The sequence below is a fragment of the Denticeps clupeoides genome, unplaced genomic scaffold (genome assembly GCF_900700375.1).
Source record: "Denticeps clupeoides unplaced genomic scaffold, fDenClu1.1, whole genome shotgun sequence".
NCBI classification, from domain to species: Eukaryota; Metazoa; Chordata; class Actinopteri; order Clupeiformes; family Denticipitidae; genus Denticeps; species Denticeps clupeoides.
Window position 1 is genome coordinate 72730 of NW_021629839.1, and position 6000 is coordinate 78729.

Sequence of the window (6000 nt, forward strand, 5' to 3'; positions counted from 1 at the left end):
TGTGTTTATTCCACGTGGTGATGTCACTGTCTGGGTCTCTGTTAAGGTACTGGCAGCAATCTTCTGCCATTTCATTATAGTTCATGCTTTTTTGGCAGGGGAAATTTCATTCTCAAATATGTGGTCTTCCCAGACTGAGGTTGTACCTCTGCATTTTGCTAGTGCTGACTCCTACAAAGTCCCCATATGTGGGCATCTAGACTGCATCATTCCTGATAGCGGCAGACTGCGTTTACCCTCTCACAAGCATGTTGTTCACAACTAAACCACAAACACAATTGTCTGTGTAGAGTCAGGCCTAGAGTCAGCTAAAGAAATGTACAGCAGCTTCAGTTCTTCCTTATCTACCAAATGATTGAGATTGTCCACTACATCAGCAACTTCATTAATATATTGACACCAGATGCAGTTGGACATGTTTCTGATCTTCTTATGGAGTTCATCCCTGTGTGTTTTTGCTTTGAAAATAAAATAAACATTTAGAATTTGGCACAGCAACTCCCTTTTCCTAAGGAACCCTAGTTCCTATTTGTCAATCAAAAAAGGTTGAAAATATGGAGCACTTCACTGATTTGTGTGTCATCCCTTTTACAAGTTCCATGCTAATCTTGGTACAACATCTTCCTAGTCCCAAGTGACTCTTTGTCTAATTAAAAAAGAACAAAATATGGAACGCTTCACGGATTTGCGTGTCATCCTTTCGCAGGGGCCATGCTAATCTTCTCTGTATCGATCCAATTTTAGTATATGTGCAGCCGTAGCAAGCACATCAACAAGCTTCTCAGCTGCCACTTATAATACTGACCATATCATTGTTCTGCTCACCAAGACCTTGTATGGAGTATTGTGTAAAAATGTGATCAAATATTTGGAGAGCAAATGCTTAGTTACCTAATTGCATTTTCCAAGAGGCTGGTAACTTGTGGAGGTGCATGATTAAAGTATGTCAGTTTGTGTAGCAAAGTAAGAAGAATAAATTGATTGGTGTCAAGAGTCATAGGAACATCATGAAGTGGGCAGGTCAATGCAGGAAAGGGGCGTGGTTCCAGGCAGTTTGTTTATTCCACGTGGTGATGTCACTGTCTGGGTCTCTGTTAAGGTACTGGCAGCAATCTTCTGCCATTTCATTATAGTTTCATGCTTTTTTGGAAGGGGAAATTTCATCTCAAATATGTGGTCTTCCCAGACTGAGTGGTTGTACCTCTGCATTTTGCTAGTGTGACTCCTACAAAGTCCCCATATGTGGGCATCTAGACTGCATCATTCCTGATAGCGCGACAGACTGCGTTTACCCTCTACAAGCATGTTGTTCAAAACTAAACATCAAACACAATTGTCTGGTGTAGAGTCAGGCCTAGAGTCAGCTAAAGAAATGTACAGCAGCTTCAGATCTTCTAATCAAACCAAATGATTGAGATTGTCCACTACATGAACAACTTCATCAATACATTGACACCAGTTGCAGTTGGAAAAGTTTCTGATCTTCTTATGGTCTTTATCCCTGTGTGTTTGCTTTGAAAATAAAATAAACATTTGAAATTTGCACAGCATCTCCCTTTTCCTAAGGAACCCTAGTTCCTATTTGTCAATCAAAAAAAGTTGAAAATATGGGAGCACTTCACTGATTTGTGTGTCATCTTTTGCAAGTTCCATGCTAATCTTGGTACAACATCTTCCTAGTCCCAAGTGACTCTTGTCTAATTAAAAAAGAACAAAATATGGAACGCTTCACGGATTGCGTGTCATCCTTTCGCAGGGGCCATGCTAATCTTCTCTGTATCGATCCAATTTTAGTATATGTGCAGCCGTAGCAAAGCACATCAACCAGCTCCTCCGGCTTGCCACTTATAATACTGACCATATCATTGTTCTGCTCACCAAGACCTTGTATGAGTATTGTGTAAAATGTGATAAATTATTTGGATAGCAAATGCTTAGTTACCCTAATTGCATTTTCCAAGAGGCTGTAACTTGTGGAGGTGCTGATGATTAAAGTGTGTTCAGTTTGTGTAAGCAAAGAAAGATGAATAATTTGATGGTGTCCAGAGTCATGGGAACATCCACAAAGTGGGCAGGTCAATGCAGGGACAAGGGGCGTTGTCCCCCGTGGTCCAGGCAGTGTGTTATTCCACGTGGTGATGTCACTGTCTGGGTCTCTGTTAATGGTACTGGCAGCAATCTTCTGCCATTCATTATAGTTCATGCTTTTTTTGGAAGGGGAAATTTCATTCTCAATTATAGGTCTTCACAGACTGAGGTTTGTACTCTGCATTTTGCTCGTTTTGACTCCTACAAAATCCCAATACTGTGGGCATCTAGACTGCATGATGAGATTGTCCACTACATGAACAACTTCATCAAACATTGACACCAGTTGCAGTTTGAAAGTTTCTGATCTTCTTATGGTCTTTATCGCTTGTGTCGTTTGCTTTGAAATAAAAGAAACATTGGAATTTGTCACAGCATCTTCCCTTTTCCTAAGGAACCCCTAGTTCCTATTTGTCAATCAAAAAAAGTTGAAAATATGGAGCACTTCACTAATTTGTGGGTCATCTTTTTTGCAAGTTCCATTGCTAATCTTGGTACAACATCTTCCCTAGTACCCAAGTGACTCTTTGTCTAATTAAAAAGAACAAAATATGGACGCTTCACCGATTTGCGTTGTCATCCTTTAGCAGGGGCCATGCTAATCTTCTCTGTATCGATCAACTTTTAGTATATGTGCAGCCGTAGCAAGCACATCAACAAGCTTCCTCCGCTGCACCTTATAATACTGACCATATCATGTTCTGCTCACCAAAGACCTTGTATGGCGTTATTGTGTAAAATGTGATAAAATATTTTGAGAGAGCAATGCTTAGTTACCCTAATGCATTTTTCCACTGAGGCTGGTAACTTGTGAGGTGCATGATTAAAGTCTGGTCAGTTTGTGTAGAAAAGAAAGAATAATTTGATTGGTGTCAAGAGTCAAAGGAACATCACAAAGTGGGCAGGTCAATGCAGGAAAGGGGCGTGGTTCCAGGCAGTGTGTTTATTCCCGTGGTGATGTCACTGTCTGGGTCTCTGTTAAGGTACTGGCAGCCATCTTCTGCCATTTCATTATAGTTCATGCTTTTTTGGAAGGGGAAATTTCATTCTCAAATATGTGGTCTTCCCAGACTGAGGTGGGACCTTTGCATTTTGCTAGTTTTGACTCCTACAAAATCCCAATATGTGGGCATCTAGACTGCATCATTCCTGATAGCGGCAGACTGCGTTTACCCTCTTACAAGCATGTTGTTCAAAACTAAACCACAAACTTAATTGTCTGCGTAGAGTACGTCCTAGAGTCAGCTAAAGAAATGTACAGCAGCTTCAGTTCTTCTTATCATACGAAATGATTGAGATTGTCCACTACATGAGCAACTTCATTAATACCTTGACACCAGTTGCAGTTGGATATGTTTCTGACCTTCTTATGGTATTCATCCCTGTGTGTTTGCTTTGAAAATAAAAAAAACTGAACATTTGGAATTTGGCACAGCATCTTCCTTTTCCCAAGGAACCCTAGTTCCTATTTGTCAATCAAAAAAAGTTGAAAATATGGAGCACTTCACTGATTTGTGTGTCATCCCTTTACAAGTTCCATGCTAATCTTGGTACAACATCATGTACCTAAAGTGACTCTTTGTCTAATTAAAAAAGAACAAAAACGAACGCTTCACAAGTAGTATGTGTGCAGCCGTAGCAAGCACATCAACAAGCTTCTCAGCTGCCACTTATAACTGACCATATCATTGTTCTGCTCACCAAGACCTTGTATGGAGTATTGTGTAAAAATTTGATAAAATATTTAGAGAGCAAAGAGTTACCCTAATTGCATTTTCCAAGAGGCTGGTAACTTGTGGAGGTGCATGATTAAAGTATTCTTAGTTTGTGTAGCAAAGTAAGAAGAATAATTTGATTGTTGTCAAGAGTCAGAGGAACATCACAAAGTGGGCAGGTCAATGCAGGAAAGGGGCGTGGTTCCAGGCAGCGTGTTTATTCCACGTGGTGATGTCACTGTCTGGGTCTCTGTTAAGGTACTGGCAGCAATCTTCTGCCATTTCATTATAGTTCATGCTTTTTTGGCAGGGGAAATTTCATTCTCAATATGTGGTCTTCCCAGACTGTGGTTGTACCTTTGCATTTTGCTAGTTTTGACTCCTACAAAATCCCCATATGTGGGCATCTAGACTGCATCATTCCTGATAGCGACAGACTTGGTTTACCCTCTCACTAGCATGTTGTTCAAAACTAAACCACAAACACAATTGTCTGCGTAGAGTCAGGCCTAGAGTCAGCTAAAGAATGTACAGCAGCTTCAGTTCTTCTTAATCATACCAAATGATTGAGATTGTCCACTACATAGCAACTTCATTAATACATTGACACCAGATGCAGTTGGACATGTTTCTGACCTTCTTATGGTGTTCATCCTTGTGTTATTGCTTTGAAAAAAAAAAAAAACGAAACATTTGGAATTTGGCACAGCATCTTCTTTTCCTAAGGAACCCTAGTTCCTATTTGTCAATCAAAAAAAAGTTGAAAATATGGAGCACTTCACTGATTTGTGTGTCATCTTTTTGCAAGTTCCATGCTAATCTTGGTACAACATCTTCCTAGTCCCAAGTGACTCTTTGTCTAATTAAAAAAGACAAAATATGGAACGCTTCACGGATTTGCGTGTCATCCTTTCGCAGGGGCCATGCTAATCTTCTCTGTATCGATCCAATTTTAGTATGTAACTTGTGGAGGTGCATGATAAAAGTACTGTTAGATTGTGTAGAAAAGAAGAAGAATAATTTGATTGGTGTCAAGAGTCATGGGAACATCACAAAGTGGGCAGGTCAATGCAGGAAAGGGGCGTGGTTCCAGAAAGGTGTTTATTCCACGTGGTGATGTCACTGTCTGGGTCTCTGTTAAGGTACTGGCAGCAATCTTCTGCCATTTCATTATAGTTCATGCTTTTTTGGAAGGGGAAATTTCATTCTAAAATGGTGGTCTTCCCAGACTGAGTTTGTACCTCTGCATTTGCTAGTGCTGACTCCTACAAAGTCCCCATATGTGGGCATCTAGACTGCATCATTCCTGATAGCGGCAGACTGCGTTTACCCTCTCACAAGCATGTTGTTCACAACTAAACCACAAACACAATTGTCTGTGTAGAGTCAGGCCTAGAGTCAGCTAAAGAAATGTACAGTAGCTTCAGTTCTTCTTATCTTACCAAATGATTGAGATTGTCCACTACATGAGCAACTTCATTAATACATTGACACCAGTTGCAGTTGGACATGTTTCTGACCTTCTTATTGTATTCATCCCTGTGTGTTTGCTTTGAAAAAAAAAAAAACTGAACATTTGGAATTTGGTACAGCATCTCCCTTTTCCCAAGGAACCCTAGTTCCTATTTGTCAATCAAAAGAAGTTGAAAATATGGAGCACTTCACTGATTGTGTGTCATCCTTTTACAAGTTCCATGCTAATCTTTGTACAACCTCTTCCTATACCAAGTGACTCTTTGTCTAATTAAAAAAGAACAAAATATGGAACGCTTCACGGATTTGCGTGTCATCCTTTCGCAGGGGCCATGCTAATCTTCTCTGTATCGATCCAATTTTAGTATATGTGCAGCCGTAGCAAGCACATCAACAAGCTTCTCGGCTGCCACTTATAATACTGACCAAATCATTGTTCTGCTCACCAAGACCTTGTATGGAGTATTGTGTAAAAATTTGATAAAATATTTAGAGAGCAAATGCTTAGTTACCCTAATTGCATTTTCCAAGAGGCTGGTAACTTGGAGGTGCATGATTAAAGTATTCTTAGTTTGTGTAGCAAAGTAAGAAGAATAATTTGATTGGTGTCAAGAGTCATAGGAAACTCATGAAGTGGGCAGGTCAATGCAGGAAAGGGGCGTGGTTCCAGGCAGTTTGTTTATTATACATGGTGATGTCACTGTCTGGGTCTCTGTTAAGGTAC

General features: G+C 40.1%; 8 non-coding genes across 8 annotated transcripts; 3 read left to right on the plus strand and 5 right to left on the minus strand.

The window, feature by feature from the left end:
- Positions 1 to 83: 83 nt before the first annotated feature.
- LOC114775690 (U1 spliceosomal RNA) lies at positions 84 to 243 on the plus strand. Its single transcript, XR_003745184.1, has one exon. It is a non-coding gene; the product is annotated as a U1 spliceosomal RNA (small nuclear RNA).
- A 418-nt stretch (positions 244 to 661) lies between these two features.
- On the minus strand, positions 662 to 768 carry LOC114775608 (U6 spliceosomal RNA). Its single transcript, XR_003745105.1, has one exon. It is a non-coding gene; the product is annotated as a U6 spliceosomal RNA (small nuclear RNA).
- A 944-nt stretch (positions 769 to 1712) lies between these two features.
- On the minus strand, positions 1713 to 1819 carry LOC114775644 (U6 spliceosomal RNA). The gene has a single exon (XR_003745141.1). It is a non-coding gene; the product is annotated as a U6 spliceosomal RNA (small nuclear RNA).
- Positions 1820 to 2632: 813 nt separating this feature from the next.
- Positions 2633 to 2740, minus strand: LOC114775657 (U6 spliceosomal RNA). Its single transcript, XR_003745154.1, has one exon. It is a non-coding gene; the product is annotated as a U6 spliceosomal RNA (small nuclear RNA).
- A 368-nt stretch (positions 2741 to 3108) lies between these two features.
- On the plus strand, positions 3109 to 3272 carry LOC114775578 (U1 spliceosomal RNA). The gene has a single exon (XR_003745077.1). It is a non-coding gene; the product is annotated as a U1 spliceosomal RNA (small nuclear RNA).
- Positions 3273 to 4098: 826 nt separating this feature from the next.
- LOC114775665 (U1 spliceosomal RNA) lies at positions 4099 to 4257 on the plus strand. The gene has a single exon (XR_003745160.1). It is a non-coding gene; the product is annotated as a U1 spliceosomal RNA (small nuclear RNA).
- A 419-nt stretch (positions 4258 to 4676) lies between these two features.
- Positions 4677 to 4784, minus strand: LOC114775648 (U6 spliceosomal RNA). Its single transcript, XR_003745145.1, has one exon. It is a non-coding gene; the product is annotated as a U6 spliceosomal RNA (small nuclear RNA).
- Positions 4785 to 5558: 774 nt separating this feature from the next.
- LOC114775609 (U6 spliceosomal RNA) lies at positions 5559 to 5665 on the minus strand. Its single transcript, XR_003745106.1, has one exon. It is a non-coding gene; the product is annotated as a U6 spliceosomal RNA (small nuclear RNA).
- Between the last annotated feature and the right edge of the window lie 335 nt (positions 5666 to 6000).